Genomic DNA, 20,586 nt, shown 5'->3' on the forward strand with positions numbered 1-20,586 from the left:
ATTGGTTTCGGGGCGTCACAACACTCCATCACTACGAGAGGATCTCGACCCGAGATGTAGGATGGCACCGGAGGGAAAAAGAAGAGGAAGATAAGAGGTAAAACTAAGTTGCTTCTTTGACAAATGAGTGAAACCAAAGAACCTTGAGAGGTGAAGCAATTTCATGAAAGGAATACAAGGGAGATGAACAAAGTTGAAAACACTCCATTAGAAAAGAGGAACAAGGAAGAACAAATTTGGGTAGCACTCTGGTTGAAAAGATATGTATAAGGGACGATAAGGATCAATTACGACAACACTACGGTTAAAACAAGATAGAGGAGGAAAAAGAATGGTATAATTTGTACAGCACTCCGACTGCAAATGGAAGGAATTAACAAGAACTTGACAAGATGAGAGGATACTTGATGAAATCAACAATACACTGCCTCTGGAACTATTGAAAGAATGGCACAATGGGTAAGGACGATTTCAGACGACACTCCGGTTGAGAAGGGAGCCAAAACTTGACAGAATGGGAAGAACTTGAAAAGAGGGCATACCACTCCGGTTAAATGGGTAAGCACGAAAAGAACACCATCCGAGATGATGAGAGAAAAGAGAAACATCACAACGCCTCCGGAAGAAATGAGAGGAAGGAATGGAATGAATGGAGTAGAAAACAATATCTTCTACCTCAAATGATCTTGAAAATCATCTTTAGGGGAAAGTTCGAGTGGAGTTGTTGGAAAACCAACAACGAAAAGAGTAAGCTTGTAGTGGACTTATGGAAAACATCTCGAAATCATGAGGTGAAATTTCTGCCACTAACGAAAACAATAGATTGGATTGATATCACCAAGGAGACGAGAAACTATTTCACCGTTAGGATAAAAGAAGAACTTGGGTCATTTATAAGCACCATAGATAGCAACAATCCTTAGGGAAGGATTTAGGTGAAATATAACCCAAGATAAATCCAATGAAGAAATTGATGGTTTGATAAGATGTCTTGAGTGAAGAGAAAATGATGGATTTAAATATGTCACTCTTGAAACTTGTGAATCATGAAACACGAAGGGAAAATATCAAGAATGACATAACACCACCTCAAAAGATATGTGTGAAAGAATTGTACTCCGGATTGCAAGATGAAGAATGCATGAGCTCCTCTGAAAGGAATCTCGATGAACACTTCGAAAAGGAATTAAATCCTTTATGAACCATCATGTAGAACCTCCATGAAAAACGCTGGTAAAAAAAGAATGATCAAACGAAAGGAAGGAGAAGTTGAAAACACAAGGTGAATCCTTGTAATGATTTAGATGAGTCTCCATGGTGATATAATTACGAAAGCTTGGAACTCTTGGAAAAGAAAAGATAAAGCATCTCAAACTGAGAATGTGGTATGATGAACCACTCCGGAAAGCAGGAATTGAATTTACTCGATGAAACAAGAATAAGAATTATGTTATGCATATCCTTCACCAATTAACTTGATGGCAAGCAATGGATTGAATACAACTTATGCTCATAGAAAGGATTAAGATAGAAATATCGCAAACTTGAGAAAGTCTCCAACGATCCACTGGTAGGATTGAAACAACGAATGAATTGATATGATAACGGATGAAGATAACTCTTGACCGAACCATCGTAAGAATTGAAAAATGAACAAAGTAAAGGTAAAGAAACACCGGGTAGAATTAGAGAACGAATGAATATACTTGACAGAATTTAGATACATGATAACGAAGAGATCACGAGTTGATAAGAGAATACTTGAATGATGCACCGGTATGAATGAAGAACGAGAGCTGAAAGCTGGAATGACTAATATTTGAAAAGATGGTCTTCCGAGCAAAGAAATGGAAACAAATCATGAAATGCTCCGGGTGGGTGAAAAGAATTCTCACAATCAAAACAATTATGAGAGAATGGCGGCAAGCTAGCACCATGAATCTTCAAGAGAACGGATAAGGATATGGAGGAAAAACTCTTCTTCGGTCTTCAAAATCCGAGAATGTCGACGAGAAACACCACAATTAATAGTTGAGATACTCCGGGATGACGAATAGAAAGGTTGAGCCAACGGTTAAAAGAATCTGAAAGATCTTGGGGAAAGACATTTGACTGATGATAATTCATTCTTATGTCAAACTTTAGAAGATTTGAGAATAACTCCGGGAAAAATTAGAAGAGTCACGTAAGATCCTAGGAAAAGACATGTGGGTTAGGGCCCACTCAAAAGAAACACCGTAGAACGATTACTTGAAAAGAGAGATTGCACCTGTTGAATTAAATGGCTTGAATGAGATAACATCCTCAAAAGAGCTGGAACGAAAGCAGAGTGGAAACATGAATCTTCGAGATATCTTGAGCACCCCAGAACAAATGGATAGCGAGAGGTGAATAATTAAGAAGTGCACCGGCAAGAGAAAACATTCGGAACGAGGAAAAGATATGATCGACAAGGCTTGACTTGAATCCACCGGAGAAGAAAAAGAACGAAGAATGATAAACTAGAAGCTCCGTTAGAATCTTCATGAGAATCACCGGATACGAACATTGACTGGAAAGAACAAAGAGACTTCACATGAATAAAATGGATATTTGATTAAGAAAATTGAGTCCTTGAAGAAGAAGGGTGGGTGGGCGGGAAAACAAAAGCAACTTGGAGATGGATGAAACAAACATCATTGAGAAGAGCTGATAATTGATCGTGCGGATGTTGAAATGATCGGATCCACTTGAAGAGAAAACACACCGGTTGAAAAGGATTGGCATGACGATCTCGATTATCATGAAGGATTGGTATTCACATAGGAGTATGAGAACACCGGTTCGGAAAAATATGGAATCAACACTTGACTTCGAAGCAACTCGAATACCACAACTGAAAACAAAACAATGGATTGGCTTGCAGAATAAGCCAGAAACAAACATATGACATAGATTTCGTCTGAAGTTTTCATGGTGGGGCCTACACGGGCTCGATCGTACAGCACCGTCATGTACAAGGCAGTGCACATGACATACGAAGCGTCCCCGAGTCAGCATAGCCAAGGACTCTTTAAGACACAACGAGACCACTATAAAACCAACCGTGGATAGGCGGACCACTAGACGTTGAACCCCAATTTCATATCATACATCTGTCGGAAAGATATCCTAAAGGCTACTTGAATTCCCACTTATAAACTCCCGAAATTTTCTGGTTATGCAATCAGGTGTTGGGGATGCAGGGGAAGCATAATATCTCACCCAAAACTAGCAAATCATATATCCAGCTGTATCCATCCTTCAACACATAACTAAGAAACCTACGGAAATCATTTACCTCAACCTTCGAAAAGCATCCGTTATACGAGTTATGGCAATACTCCCGAACTCCCGCCCCAGTACTGGGTGGCGTCGAGGTTATCTCACCAACAACTGCATAAAAGAGATTTTCGATGTCGGCGAAACTCAGGTATTCCAGAACTGCAACGATAAAATTGTGACGACAACACCTCGAAGCTCAACTCCCCGGGACACTGCCACAACCCCTAAATGTCAGGAGGCACCAAGAACAATGTTCCCGTCACAAAACCATCGGAATGATTCCAAGAGACCCGCGTGATCCTAAATTTTTTTAGTGAAATTTGAGAAGAGAAGAGTCAAAACTCTACATCAGGATGCCTCACCAGAGCGACGAAGGGACTGAGGAGTAAAAAGAATCCTACTCTCCGATATATATAATCCTAAATGACTCAAAACATTTTTCTAAACTCAACAATGCCAGCGATTCGATCAAACAGGGGGCTCCTAAGGTCGGGGAAGGCTCTGATTACCAACTTGTAACGCCCTCGATGCGGCTATATCTCCCACGTTCGAAGCACGAATTAGGGGCATAACCGCATTGAAAGCAATGTCGCAAGTGAGGTAATCTTCACAACAACCCATGTAATGAATAAGGGAATAAGAGGTACATAGTTGGCTTAAAATCGCCACTTCACACAATACATGAATAAAGCATTACATAATCCAGATACAATCAAGGTTCGTCTACGGAACCAAAATAAGAGAAGACTACCCCAAATGCTACACAGATCCCCGATCGTCCCAACTGGGCTTCACTACTGATCAGCTGGAAACGGAAACAACATAACGAACACGATCTTCATCGAGATCCTCCTTGAGCTCGGTTGCGTCACCTGCATGGTTTCATCGGCACCTGCAAACTGGTTTTGGAAGGAATCTGTGAGTCACGGGGACTTAGCAATCTGACACCCTCGCGATCAAGACTATTTAAGCTTATGGGTAGGTAAAAGTTATGAGGGGGAGCTGCCGCAAGCAACTCGCATATTTGGTGGCTAACATACGCAAATGAGAGCGAGAAGAGAAGGCAAAGGCACGGTCGAGAAACTATGATCAAGAAGTGATCCTAGAACAACCTATGTTCAAGCATAACTCCAACACCGCGTTCACTTCCCGGACTCCGCCGAGAAGAGACCATCACGGCTACACACACGGTTGACGCATTTTAATTTAGGTTAAGCTTCAGGTTTTCCACAACCGGACATCAACAAATTCCCATCTGCCCATAACCGCGGGCACGGCTTTCGAAAGATCAAATCCCTGCAGGGGTGTCCCAACTTAGCCCATCACAAGCTCTCACGGTCAACGAAGGATATTCCTTCTCCCAGGAAGACCCGATCGGGCTCGGAATCCCGGTTACAAGACATCTCGACAATGGTAAAACTAAACCAGCAAAGCCACCCAGATGTGCCGAGAAACCTCGATAGGAGCTGCACATATCTCGTTCTCAGGGCACACCGGATGAGCAAGACATTGGGTAGGCCATCCCAGAGTTGCCCTGGGTAGCCCCGGACATCACTCAGTTGGACCAACACTTAGAGGAGCACTGGCCCCGGGGGGGTTAAAATAAAGATGACCCTTGAGTCTGCAGAACCCAAGGGAAAGAAAAGGCTAGGTGGCAAATGGTAAAACCAATGTTGGGCCTTGCTGGAGGAGTTTTATTCAAGGCGAACTGTCAAGGGGTTCCTATTATAACCCAACCGTGTAAGGAACGCAAAATCAAGGAACATAACACCAGTATGACGAAAACTAGGGCGGCAAGAGTGGAACAAAACACCAGGCATAAGGCCTTGCCTTCCACCCTTTACCAAGTATATAGGTGCATTAAATAAAATAAGAGATATTGTGATATCCCAACAAAATCCATGTTCCAACAAGGAACAACTCCAATCTTTGAAGGAAATATGCCCTAGAGGCAATAATAAAGTTATTATTTATTTCCTTATATCATGATAAATGTTTATTATTCATGCTAGAATTGTATTAACCGGAAACATAATACATGTGTGAATACATAGACAAACAGAGTGTCACTAGTATGCCTCTACTTGACTAGCTCGTTGATCAAAGATGGTTATGTTTCCTAACCATAGACATGAGTTGTCATTTGATTAACGAGATCACATCATTAGGAGAATGATGTGATTGACTTGACCCATTCCATTTGCTTAGCACTTGATCATTTAGTTTGTTGCTATTGCTTTCTTCATAACTTATACATGTTCCTATGACTACGAGATTATGAAACTCCCATTTACTAGAGGAACACTTTGTGTGCTACCAAATGTCACAACGTAACTGGGTGATTATAAAGGTGCTCTACAGGTGTCTCCAAAGGTACTTGTTGGGTTGGCGTATTTCGAGATTAGGATTTGTCACTCCGATTGTCGGAGAGGTATCTCTGGGCCCTCTCGGTAATGCACATCACTTAAAGCCTTGCAAGCATTGCAACTAATAAGTTAGTTGCGGGATGATGTATTACGGAACGAGTAAAGAGACTTGCCGGCAACGAGATTGAACTAGGTATTGAGATACCAACGATCAAATCTCGGGCAAGTAACATACCGATGACAAAGGGAACAACATATGTTGTTATGCGATCTGACCGATAAAGATCTTCGTAGAATATGTGGGAGCCAATATGAGCATCCAGGTTCCGCTATTGGTTATTGATCGGAGACATGTCTCGGTCATGTCTACATAGTTCTCGAACCCATAGGGTCCGCACGCTTAAAGTTTCGGTGACGATTGTATTATGAGTTTATGTGATTTGATGTACTGAAGGTAGTTCGGAGTCCCGGATGAGATCGGAGACATGACGAGGAGTCTCAAAATGGTCGAGACATAAAGATCGATATATTGGACGACTATATTAGGATATCGGAAAGGTTCCGAGTGATTCGGGTATTTTCGGGGGTACCGGGGAGTTACGGGAATACGAGGAAGAAGTAATGGGCCTCATGGGCCAAGTGGTGGAAGAGAGGAGGCAGGGCGCGCGGCCCCCCTAGCCCAAACCGAATTGGACTAGGGGGCCGGCCCCACTTTCCTTTCCTTCCTCCTTCTCCTTCCTTCTCCTTCTCCTCCTTCCTTTCCTCCTCCTAGTAGGAGTAGGAAAGGGGAATCCTACTCCTACTAGGAGGAGGACTCTTCCTCCTGGCACGCCCATAGAGGGCCGGCCGGCCTCCCCCCTTGCTCCTTTATATACAGGGGCAGGGGGCACCTCTAGACACACAAGTTGATCAGTTGATCTCTCCCAGCCGTGTGTGGTGCCCCCCTCCACCATATTCCACCTCGGTCATATCGTAGCGGTGCTTAGGCGAAGCCCTGCGTCGGTAGCAACATCATCACCGTCACCACGCTGTCGTGCTGACGGAACTCTCCCGTCAAGCTCTGCTAGATTAGAGTTCGCGGGACGTCATCGAGTTGAACGTGTGCTGAACTCGGAGGTGCCGTGCATTCGGTACTTGGATCGGTCGGATCATGAAGACGTACGACTACATCAACCGCGTTGTGCTAACGCTTCCTCTTTCGGTCTACGAGGGTACGTGGACAATACTCTCCTCTCTCGTTGCTATGCATCACCATGATCTTGCGTGTGCGTAGGAAAGTTTTTGAAATTATTACGTTCCCCAACAGTGGCATCCTAGCCTAGGTTTTATGCGTTGATGTTGTGCACGAGTAGAACACAAGTGAGTTGTGGGCGATATAAGTCATACTACTTACCAGCATGTCATACTTTGGTTCGGCGGTATTGTTGGATGAAGCGGCCCGGATCGACATTACGCATATGCTTATGCGAGACTGGTTCTACTGACGTGCTTTGCACACAGGTGGCTGGCGGGTGTCAGTTTCTCCAACTTTAGTTGAACCAAGTGTGGCTACACCTGGTCCTTGCGAAGGTTAAAACTGCAACAACTTGACAAACTATCATTGTGGTTTTGATGCGTAGGTAAGAACGGTTCTTGCTAAGCCCGTAGCAGCCACGTAAAACTTGCAACAACAAAGTAGAGGACGTCTAACTTGTTTTTGCAGGGCATGTTGTGATGTGATATGGTCAAGACATGATGCTAAATTTTATTGTATGAGATGATCATGTTTTGTAACCGAGTTATCGGGAACTGGCAGGAGCCATATGGTTGTTGCTTTATTGTATGCAATGCAATTGCGATGTAATGCTTTACTTTATCACTAAGCGGTAGCGATAGTCGTGGAAGCATAAGATTGGCGAGACGACAACGATGCTACAATGGTGATCAAGGTGTCACGCTGGTGACGATGGTGATCATGACGGTGCCTCAGAGATGGAGATCACAAGCACAAGATGATGATGGCCATATCATATCACTTATATTGATTGCATGTGATGTTTATCTTTTATGCATCTTATTTTTCTTTGATTAACGGTAGCATTATAAGATGATCTCTCACTAAATTTCAAGATAAAAGTGTTCTCCCTGAGTATGCACCGTTGCCAAAGTTCGTCGTGCCCAGACACCATGTGATGATCGGGTGTGATAAGCTCTACGTCCATCTACAACGGGTGCAAGCCAGTTTTGCACACGCAGAATACTCAGGTTAAACTTGACGAGCCTAGCATATGCAGATATGGCCTCGGAACACTGAGACCGAAAGGTCGAGCGTGAATCATATCTGCATATACTCATACAATAAAGCAATTACATGGTGATTGCATTTCATACAATAGGTCGAGCGGAGGCCTTGCGGGTGGCCAGGCTCCTCAACTGCTCCTTAGGTTCCTTTCCTTTCAAATATTTAGGTCTGCCTATCTCTCCTGGTCTGCTTCACGCGAAAGACTTCGCTCCGGTGGTTGCTAAAGTGGGGAATAGGGTGCTTCCTTGGAGGGGTAGGTATAATACCAATGCTGGCAAAGTGGCTCTAATCAACTCTTGCTTATCCTCTCTCCCGATGTTCCTTATGGGTTTTTATCGTCTCACGGATGGAGTGCATGCTGGCTTCGACAAACATAGGGGTGGCTTTTATTGGAATTCTGCTGATAACAAAAGAAAGTATAGGTTGGTCAAGTGGCAGTTTATGTGCAAGCCTAAAAATCTTGGGGGGTTAGGCATTATTAATACTCGGGTGATGAATATTTGTCTGCTCGTTAAGTGGTGGTGGAAAATTATGACGGTTGGGGCCGATGTGCTGTGGTCTTCGATTCTTAAGGCTAAATATTATCCTAACTCCAACCCTATGTTTGCCCCCGCGCGGCGCGGTTCGCAGTTTTGGAAAGCCCTTGTTAAAGTTCGGCCGATTTTTCTGGAGCACGTTAAGTTTTGTGTGGGTAATGGGTCCGCTGTTCGTTTTTGGTTAGATTGGTGGTCTGAGGATGCTCCCCTGGCTGTTAGCTTTCCGGTCCTGTTCTCTTATTGCCCCAATCCGCAAATCTCCATCGCGGAGGTGGCTGCTAATAATTGGGACTTGGCTTTTCGTCGGGCCCTGTCTCCTGAAGAGTTGGAAGAATGGCAAAGTCTTTCTGCCCTCTTCCCTGTGCTCTCGGAGGAGGCCGACTCGGTGGTTTGGCCGCTTACGGCCTCTGGTATATTCTCGGTCAAATCGCTGTACTCTAGACTGATCGGTGGTACTACTTCGGCTAGATTCTCTTGTGTTTGGAAATCTAAGGTCCCTCCTAAGATTAAGATTTTCCTCTGGCAAGCCTTCCATGGTCGCCACCCTTCTGCTGATCAGATCAAAAAACGCAACGGGCCGGGCTCGGAATTCTGTAACTTGCGTGGGGCTTTGGAAAACTCTAATCACATCTTTTTCAACTGTGTTCTCGCCAAATTAGTTTGGGCTTGCGTCAGATCCTGGCTTCGGGTTTCCTGGAATCCCTCCTCTTTCTCAGATATTAGAACCCTAGCCAAATCTCTGGTAGGGGTCACCAGGAGGGATTCTGGGTTGGCTTGGGAGCCTTATGTTGGGCACTATGGACCATTAGAAACAAATTTACTATTGAGCTTACCTTCCCATCTAAGCCTGCTGATGTTCTTTTCAAATCATGTATATTCTTGCAGCAGTGGAGATCATTGACTAAGGAGCCAGATCGGGACGCCCTGGACCTGCTCATCGCCAAAATTCGGGCTTCAGCCTCTCAGATCTCCGGGACGAATCATGGTGTATAATTTTGGTGCTGTAGTTTGCGGGATTAGGTCTTCTTCTCTTCCCGGCCTGCGTGCCGTGTTTGGCAGCTGCCTGTATCGCTACTACTTTGGGTCTATTTACCTTTCTCTGTGGCTCTGTGTTCGTGTGAGCATTGGGTATTCGTGACGCTGCCGTGTGGCTTTATCTATAAAGTCGGGCCTTGGCCTTTTCTCTAAAAAGAAGATTAGAGGCATGTCTTTCTAAGTGGGAGTTCTTAAGTAATATGATTAATTGAACTTAAATTTATCATGAACTTAGTACCTGATAGTATCTTGCTTGTCTATGTTTGATTGTAGATAGATGGCCTGTGTTGTTGTTCCGTTGAATTTTAATGCGTTCCTTGAGAAAGCAAAGTTGAAAGATGATGGTAGCAATTACACGGACTGGGTCCATAACTTGAGGATTATCCTCATTGCTGCACAGAAGAATTACGTCCTGGAAGCACCGCTAGGTGCCAGGCCTGCTGCTGGAGTAACACCAGATGCTATGAACGTCTGGCAGAGCAAAGCTGATGACTACTCGATAGTTCAGTGTGCCATGCTTTACGGCTTAGAATCGGGACTTCAACAACGTTTTGAACGTCATGGAGCATATGAGATGTTCCAAGAGTTGAAGTTAATATTTCAAGCAAATGCCCGGATTGAGAGATATGAAGTCTCCAATAAATTCTATAGCTGCAAGATGGAGGAGAATAGTTCTGTCAGTGAACATATACTCAAAATGTCTGGGTATCTTAATCACTTGACTCAACTGGGAGTTAATCTTCCTGTTGATAGCGTCATTGACAGAGTTCTTCAATCACTGCCACCAAGCTACAAGAGCTTCGTGATGAACTATAACATGCAAGGGATGAATAAGACAATTCCCGAGGTCTTCGCATTGTTAAAGGCTGCGGAGGTAGGAATCAAGAAGGAGCATCAAGTGTTGATGGTCAACAAGACCGACAGTTTCAAGAAAAAGGGCAAAGGGAAGAAGAAAGGGAACTTCAAGAAGAACAATAAGCAAGTTACTGCTCAGGCGAAGAAACCCAAATCTGGACCTAAGCCTAAAACTGAGTGCTTCTACTGCAAGCAGACTGGACACTGGAAGCGGAACTGCCCCAAGTATTTGGCGGATAAGAAGGATGGCAAGGTGAACAAAGGTATATGTGATATACATGTTATTGATGTATACCTTACTAGAGCTCGCAGTAGCACCTGGGTATTTGATACTGGTTCTGCTGCTAACATTTGCAACTCGAAACAGGGACTACGGAATAAGCGAACACTAGCAAAGGACGAGGTGACGATGCGCGTGGGAAATGGTTCCAAAGTCGATGTGATCGCGGTCGGCACGCTACCTCTACATCTACCTTCGGGATTAGTTTTAGACCTAAATAATTGTTATTTGGTGCCAGCGTTGAGCATGAACATTATATCTGGATCTTGTTTGATGCGAGACGGTTATTCATTTAAATCAGAGAATAATGGTTGTTCTATTTATATGAGTAATATCTTTTATGGTCATGCACCCTTGAAGAGTGGTCTATTTTTGATGAATCTCGATAGTAGTGATACACATATTTGTAATGTTGAAACCAAAAGATGTAGAGTTGATAATGATAGTGCAACTTATTTGTGGCACTGCCATTTAGGTCATATCGGTGTAAAGCACATGAAGAAACTCCATACTGATGGACTTTTAGAATCACTTGATTATGAATCACTTGGTACTTGCGAACCGTGCCTCATGAGAAAGATGACCAAAACGCCGTTCTCCGGTACTATGGAGAGAGCAACGGATTTGTTGGAAATCATACATACAGATGTATGTGGTCCGATGAATATTGAGGCTCGTGGCGGATATCATTATTTTCTGACCTTCACAGATGATTTAAGCAGATATGGGTATATATACTTAATGAAACATAAGTCTGAAACATTTGAAAAGTTCAAAGAATTTCAGAGTGAAGTTGAAAATCATCGTAACAAGAAAATAAAGTTTCTACGATCTGATCGTGGAGGAGAATATTTGAGTTACGAGTTTGGTCTACATTTGAAACAATGCGGAATAGTTTCGCAACTCACGCCACCCGGAACACCACAGCGTAATGGTGTGTCCGAACGTCGTAATCGTACTTTTCTAGATATGGTGCGATCTATGATGTCTCTTACAGATTTACCGCTATCATTTTGGGGTTATGCTTTAGAGATGGTTGCATTCACGTTAAATAGGGTACCATCGAAATCTGTTGAGACGACACCTTATGAATTGTGGTTTGGCAAGAAACCAAAGTTGCCGTTTCTGAAAGTTTGGGGCTGCGATGCTTATGTGAAAAAACTTCAACCTGATAAGCTCGAATCCAAATTGGAGAAATGTGTCTTCATAGGATACCCAAAGGAAACTGTTGGGTACACCTTCTATCACAGATCCGAAGGCAAGACTTTCGTTGCTAAGAATGGATCCTTTCTAGAGAAGGAGTTTCTCTCAAAAGAAGTGAGTGGGAGGAAAGTAGAACTTGATGAGGTAACTGTACCTTATCCCTTATTGGAAAGTAGTACATCACAGAAACCGGTTTCTGTGACACCTACACCAATTAGTGAGGAAGCTAATGATAATGATCATGAAACTTCAGATCAAGTTACTACCGAACCTCGTAGATCAACCAAAATAAGATCCACACCAGAGTGGTACGGTAATCCTGTTCTGGAAGTCATGCTACTAGATCATGATGAACCTACGAACTATGAAGAAGCGATGGTTATCCAGATTCCGCAAAATGGCTAGAAGCCATAAGATCTGAGATGGGATCCATGTATGAGAACAAAGTGTGGACTTTGGTTGACTTGCCCGTTGATCGGCAAGCAATTGAGAATAAATGGATCTTCAAGAAGAAGACTGACGCTGACGGTAATGTTACTGTCTACAAAGCTCGACTTGTTGCAAAAGGTTTTCGACAAGTTCAAGGGATTGACTACGATGAGACCTTCTCACCCATAGCGATGCTTAAGTCTGTCTGAATCATGTTAGCAATTGCCGCATTTTATGATTATGAAATTTGGCAAATGGATGTTAAAACTGCATTCCTGAATGGATTTCTGGAAGAAGAGTTGTATATGATGCAGTCAGAAGGTTTTGTCGATCCAAAGGGAGCTAACAAAGTGTGCAAGCTCCAGCGATCCATTTATGGACTGGTGCAAGCCTCTCGGAGTTGGAATAAATGCTTTGATAGTGTGATCAAAGCATTTGGTTTTGTACAGACTTTTGGAGAAGCCTGTATTTACAAGCAAGTGAGTGGGAGCTCTGTAGCATTTCTGATATTATATGTGGATGACATATTATTGATTGGAAATGATATAGAATTTCTGGATAGCGTAAAGGGATATTTGAATAAGAGTTTTTCAATGAAAGACCTCGGTGAAGCTGCTTCCATATTGGGCATTAAGATCTATAGAGATAGATCAAGACACTTAATTGGACTTTCACAAAGCACATACCTTAACAAAGTTTTGAAGAAGTTCAAAATGGATCAGGCAAAGAAAGGGTTCTTGCCTGTGTTACAAGGTGTGAAGTTGAGTAAGACTCAATGTCCGACCACCGCAGAAGATAGAGAGAAAATGAAAGATGTTCCCTATGCTTCAGCCATAGGCTATATCATGTATGCAATGCTTTGTACCAGACCTGATGTGTGCCTTGCTATAAGTCTAGCAGGGAGGTACCAAAGTAATCCTGGAGTGGATTACTGGACAGCGGTCAAGAACATCCTGAAGTACCTGAAAAGGACTAAGGATATGTTTCTCATATATGGAGGTGACAAAGAGCTCATCGTAAATGGGTACGTTGATGCAAGCTTTGACACTGATCCGAACGATTCTAAATCGCAAACCGGATACATGTTTATATTGAACGGTGGAGCTGTCAGTTGGTGCAGTTCTAAACAAAGCATCGTGGCGGGGATCTACATGTGAAGCGGAGTACATAGCTGCTTCGGAAGCAGCAAATGAAGGAGTCTGGATGAAGGAGTTCATATCCGATCTAGGTGCCATACCTAGTGCATCGGGTCCAATGAAAATCTTTTGTGACAATACTAGTGCAATTGCCTTGGCGAAGGAATCCAGATTTAACAATAGAACCAAGCACATCAAGAGACACTTCAATTCCATTCGGGATTTAGTCCAAGTGGGAGACATAGAAATTTGCAAGATACATACGGATCTGAATGTTGCAGACCCGCTGACTAAGCCTCTTCCACGAGCAAAACATGATCAGCACCAAGGCTCCATGGGTGTTAGAATCATTACTGTGTAATCTAGATTATTGACTCTAGTGCAAGTGGGAGACTGAAAGAAATATGCCCTAGAGGCAATAATAAAGTTATTATTTATTTCCTTATATGATGATACATGTTTATTATTCATGCTAGAATTGTATTAACCAGAAACATAATACATGTGTGAATACATAGACAAACAGAGTGTCACTAGTATGCCTCTGCTTGACTAGCTCGTTGATCAAAGATGGTTATGTTTCCTAACCATAGACATGAGTTGTCATTTGATTAACGGGATCACATCATTAGGAGAACGATGTGATTGACTTGACCCATTCCATTAACTCATCACTTGATCGTTTAGTTTGTTGCTATTGCTTTATTCATGACTTATACATGTTCCTATGACTATGAGATTATGCAACTCCCGTTTACCGGAGGAACACTTTGTGTGCTACCAAACGTCACAACGTAACCGGGTGATTATAAAGGTGCTCTACAGGTGTCTCTGAAGGTACTTGTTGGATTGGCGTATTTCGAGATTAGGATTTGTCACTCTGATTGTTGGAGAGGTATCTCTGGGCCCTCTCGGTAATGCACATCACTTAAAGCCTTGCAAACATTGCAACTAATAAGTTAGTTGCGGGATGATGTATTACGGAACGAGTAAAGATACTTGCCGGTAACGAGATTGAACTAGGTATTGAGATACCAACGATCGAATCTCGGACAAGTAACATACCGATGACAAAGGGAACAACGTATGTTGTTATGCGGTCTGACCGATAAAGATCTTCGTAGAATATGTGGGAGCCAATATGAGCATCTAGGTTCCGCTATTGGTTATTGACCGGAGACATGTCTCGGTCATGTCTACATAGTTCTCAAACCCGTAGGGTTCGCACGCTTAAAGTTTTGGTGACGATTGTATTATGAGTTTATGTGATTTGATGTACCGAAGGTAGTTCGGAGTCCCGGATGAGATCGGGGACATGACGAGGAGTCTCGAAATGGTCGGGACGTAAAGATCGATATATTGGACGACTATATTCGGAGATCGGAAAGGTTCTGAGTGATTCGGGTATTTTCGGGGGTACCGGGGAGTTACGGGAATACGAGGAAGAAATAATGGGCCTCATGGGCCAAGTGGTGGAAGAGAGGAGGCAGGGCGCGCGGCCCCCCTAGCCCAAACCGAATTGGACTAGGGGACCGGCCCCCCTTTCCTTTCCTTCCTCCTTCTCCTTCCTTCTCCTTCTCCTCCTTCCTTTCCTCCTCCTAGTAGGAGTAGGAAAGGGGAGTCCTACTCCTACTAGGAGGAGGACTCCTCCTCCTGGCGCGCCCATAGAGGGCCGGCCGGTCTTCCCCCTTGCTCCTTTATATACAGGGGTAGGGGGGCACCTCTAGACACACAAGTTGATCGGTTGATCTCTCCCAGCCGTGTGCGGTGCCCCCCTCCACCATATTCCACCTCGGTCATATCGTAGCGGTGCTTAGGCGAAGCCCTGCGTCGGTAGCAACATCATCACCGTCACCACGCTGTCGTGCTGACGGAACTCTCCCGTGAAGCTCTGCTGGATCGGAGTTCGCGGGACGTCATCGAGCTGAACGTGTGCTGAACTCGGAGGTGCCGTGCGTTCGGTACTTGGATCGGTCGGATCGTGAAGACGTACGACTACATCAACCGCGTTGTGCTAACGCTTCCGCTTTCGGTCTACGAGGGTACGTGGACAATACTCTCCCCTCTCTTTGCTATGCATCACCATGATCTTGCGTGTGCGTAGGAATTTTTTTGAAATTACTACGTTCCCCAACAATCTTCACCTGCAACTAGCAACGCTATAAGAGGGGCTGAGCAAAGCGGTAACATAGCCAGACAACGGTTTGCTAGGACAAGGTGGGTTATAGGTTTGACATGGCAATATGGGAGGCATGATAAAGCATGTGGTAGGTATCGCAGCATAGGCATAGCAATAGAGCGAGCAACTAGCAAATAGAGATAGAAGTGATTTCGAGGGTATGGTCATCTTGCTTGAGATCCCGCAAGGAAGAAGGACGTGTCCATGAAGAAGACAAACGGACGTAGTTGAACGAATCCTCACACACACGACGTTATCGGAACCAACCCGAAGAAGCAACACCGGAAAGAAGCAAACAACATAGTAACCAACCACCACATAAACATGGCATAATGCACAACCAAGTATGATGCATGTCCGGTTTAATGAGGCATGGCATGGCAAAATGCACAAACAATCCTAAAAATTAAATGGAGCTCAATATGCAATGAGTTGCATATTGACGGAACACCACTTGACTTATTTAGTTCTCTCTTGTTTAGGTACCCAAGAAAATTAAATGTTGTTAACCATGACAAGGGGTGAAGCATAAGTTAACTAACTATCTAGTCAAGTTTAAATGAGGCCGGAAATAACAAACAACAATTCCGGAAACTCCTCATGTGCATATTTTAAGGTTTGGTACCGTTCTGCCCTAAACCATATTTTATAGTTGTTAAACATGCAAAGCAATGTCACCACGCTAAACTAGGCATTTTCCACCCCATTTACATATAAAGTTTATTCAATTTGGGGCTACAGTTAATTAGTTATGAATTAAATCATTTTAGCATGTTATTTAAGCAAATTTAAATAAACAACATTTTAAGCATTTTAAACATGGATGAAAAAGACATATTATGAAACTAGATGAAAAACTATGCATATTTCATATATAAATTGTTTTAATCCGAAGCACGGTTAATTAGTAATTAGATGCATGAAGTCTAGGGGGTTTTCTGCAAAAACTGCTATCTCTGGAAAAAAATTACTAAAAACGCAGATCTGAAAAAACAGGAACTGGACCGTAACAGGGGCGGCTGGGCGCTCACCAAGGGCCTTGGCCTGGAACTGTGGAGAGGAGGGGGCAGGCCCGCGGCTGGTCTAACAGATCTGGGCCACGGGGAGGCTTGAGGCCCAGGTGGCTACCCACGCTGGCGCTTGAACGGGTAAACGGGGAGGCTTGGCCGAAGCAGAACAGCGCATGACAAGGCCAGCGGCATGAAGCAGAGCAGCACCCGAGCTCCGGTGAGCGGGCAAGGCAGAGGGAGTAGGGCGGCGGCAAGGACCACTCTGGCGAGGCAGGTACTTGGCGCGGGGTCTACGAAGGAGCGGCAGGAGAGGTTCGAGACGGCAGCAGCGATGCAGGCGGTGCTCCCGCGTCGCGCTCGCCGGTGCGGCGGCAGAGGCCAGGGCGGAGAGGTCGCCGGGGCCCTGGGCGATGGAGGTCGTCGGAGGGCGAGGTCGCCGGCAGCAGGTTGAGCTCCTTCTCAAGGACGGAGGCGCGCGAGGTGGTGCTTTGGCACAGGAAATCAAGGCGGCGGGGTCGACGTGCTCAGGAACGAGGGCGCCATGGGAGGAGCTCGGGGTAGAGGAGAAGCACGGCGTTGGACTTGGCGTCCTGCAGGTCCGGCAGGGACGGCGACCTGAAGGCGTGGAATCGGCAAGGCAGCAGAGTTCCGTCGGCAGCCATGGTGCCTGACGTGCTCCCTGTTGCAGCTGTACAGAGAGAAGGGAAGACGCGTGAGAGAGAAGAAACGATAGAGGAAGAAGAGAGAGGGACGGGGCCTTGGACCTATTGGCTTGAGGAGAGGTCAGAGGAGGCTGCGGGGTCCTGCTGGTGCTGCTTCCCATCGCCGGCAGGGACGGCTGGCTCGATCCGCTCGGGGTCGAGGTGAGTGCCTCTGTGGGAGGGTGCGGGAGGCGAGGCTGGGGCGATGGGAGCCTCCTGGGCCGTCGGATCAGAGATCTGGCGGTCCAGTTCGAGTGGGAGAAGGCTGTGGTGGTTGGTGGAGTGGATCCGAGGGAGGGGAAAGTGGATCTGGTTGGGTGGCTGAGAAAAACGAGGAAGATGCAGCGGCTACCGAGGGGGATTTGGAGTGTGGCGGCGGCTGAGGGGGACAAACGACCTAGTTTTTAGGGTTTGGTCTGGTATATATAGCAAAAGGATTAAAGGAGAGGGATTTGGATCATCGGATCGAAATCCGACGGACGAGAATAAAATAGGTAGGGAGTCCAAAAAGAAAAACAGAGATGTTTTCTAGACGTTTGGGGATGAACTGGAACCAACGGTGACGACTGCCCGGGTCGGGTCCGGGACAGCTTTCAGACGCGCGCGAGAGGGGGTCTGTGGGCTGACGAGAGAGGTTAGGTTGGACCTAGGGGTAGGTAGTGGGCTGTGTAGACGGTCTCGAGCTGAGAGAAGAGAAGAGAGGGAGGCCCGACAACTGTTTCCGGAGACAGAAAACATCCGACGTTTGACCGACTATAATGTCGCTATAGTTATCCGTTGGGCTATCAAACGAACTCCGAGTGCGATGAAACTTGGCAGGCGGCCTGCCTACGACATAACAACACCGCATGCCAACTTTCAACCCATTCCGAGAACATTTTCCGACCACTTATAAAATAATATTTCGGACATGCCGCGGGCGCGTGCAAGTGTGGTTGGACTCAGAACGGACAACGGAAGGAACGGGGAGACCCGGACGGATGCAAGTTTTGAAAACATGATGATGCAATGCACATGATGACATGATGAAATGCAACACGCAAGCAAAAGACATGGCAACGGCAGCGAATAACTACAAGACACCTGGCACACCGGTTTCAGGGCGTCACAATCCCCATGCTTAGGCTCTTGCCACTCCTTATTCCTTCATCCATCGTGATCTCTCCCAAAACTTGAAAACTTCAATCACACAAAACTTAACAGAAAGTTCGGTAAGATCTGTTAGTATAATAAAGCATATCACTACTCTAAGTACTGTTGAAAACCAATTCATATTTTGTTTTTTGCATTGTAGCTATTGTAATATAACTTTTCCATGGCTTAATCCACTGATACAAATTGATAGTTTCATCAAAACAAGCAAACTATGCATCAAAATCAGAATCTGTCTTAAACAGGACAGTCTGTAGTAATCTAAACATTCACCATACTTTTGTTACTCAAAAAATTCTGCAAAAATTAGGAAAAGTAAAAAACTTTGTATATAAAGACAGTGCAAAAAGTTCTAGAACCATTTTACGTTTCAGTAAAAAATGTAAAATAGCGCACTACAGCCAAAGTTTCTGTTCTGCACCGCACAAACCAACAAGCAATGTAAACATCCTAAAGGCAAATCTTGGCACATTATTTTTATAATACAATGGAATTGTACAAGGGGATAATTATTTTTATTGAAAAGTTTCTGTAATCAAGGTTCACAAAGTTTCCGTGAGCATGAACAAAGTTCAAGGAGCTCCCCCACTTCAACAATGCTTGTCTCTCTCACTTTCACTTTCCTTTTTGAAAAGTTTTTGGTTCCCCTCTTTATTTTTGTTTTGTTTTTAAACTATATAAAATCACTCAACAGAAATAAATGACTCTCTAAAACTTCCGGGTTGTCTCCCTGGCAGCGCTTTCTTTAAAGCCATTAAGCTAGGCATAAGGTGCTCAAGTAATGAATCCACCCGGATCCCAAGGTATATCAAAGCCAATTTTAATTAACAATGATTTGTGATTTAGTAGTGATCACAAAGTAACATAAGTCATGTAATTACGAAGTCTAACTCTCTTCTTATGCATCGGCATGTCATATAAGAACAATTCATGCACACAAAGTAAAGACCAATACATAGCACAAGCAGTTTCTTGCAATTTTATCATGTAGGAAACATAGAGAGGTGGAGATATAGTTCCTCCCTCATAATAATTGCAAGTAGGAGCATCAAGCACATGCATATTATATCTATCAAAATCATCATGTGTAGTAGTAAAACACAACCCATCAATATAATCCTTAATACGGGCAAACTTCTCTGATATAGTGTAGTCGGGAGAATTCAAAAAGATAATAGGACTATCATGCGCGAGTGCAATAGCAACAATTTCATGTTTAACATAAGGAACTATAGCAAGTTCATCTCCATAAGCATAATTCACATTAACATCTTGGCCACAAGCATAGCAAGCATCATCAAAAAGGGATATTTCAAAGGAATCAATGGGATCATAACAATCATCATAGCAATCATCCTTCGGTAAGCACGAAGGGAAATTAAACAATGTATGAGTTGAAGAGTTAGTCTCATTAGAAGGTGGGCATGGGTAGCTAATCCGCTCTTCCTCCTTTTGTTCTTCGCTCTCCTCATCATCTTTTCCATCCAATGAGCTCACAGTTTCATCAATTTCTTCTTCCATAGACTCCTGCAAAATATTAGTCTGTTCTGGACAGCAGAGGAGTCCTCAATATATGGTTTAACATAGGCATTAGAAGCATAATTATCATAACAATATTTAAGTATGGCAAAATTTTCAGATTGTAAGAGTGGCATCATACTTTCCAATCAAAGAAGCAATTTCATAAGCACCCTTAAAAGCAACAAAGTTTTCAATTTGTTGAACATCATAGTAATTATAAACACCCTTAGCATACGAAGATGTGATTCCATTATCACTGAACTCACATTGGTAGGGAAGGTGTTTCTTACGGTCTTCAGAACAACAAGTAAAATCATATATTTCGCATAAATTCCAAGCATAGCATTGCAAACGATGAATTTGATCCAGTAAAAGTTTCCCTTTTCGAGATAAGCAGTGTCACACATAACAAGCATGCTCATCTAAAGATTTGCCCTCAACTAAGCTAGTTGGGGTTTCAGCACGAGCACATAGGGATCGAAGATGATCCAAGTAAAAAGCTTCAGGAGTGTGATAGATTTTGAGTGGTTCTTCAACCATTGGTTCAGTAGGTACCACTATATTTTGGTATTTTGCGTTCCATATCCATAACTAAAGAT

This window comes from Triticum aestivum, chromosome 7A (assembly GCF_018294505.1).
Source record: "Triticum aestivum cultivar Chinese Spring chromosome 7A, IWGSC CS RefSeq v2.1, whole genome shotgun sequence".
NCBI classification, from domain to species: domain Eukaryota; kingdom Viridiplantae; phylum Streptophyta; class Magnoliopsida; order Poales; family Poaceae; genus Triticum; species Triticum aestivum.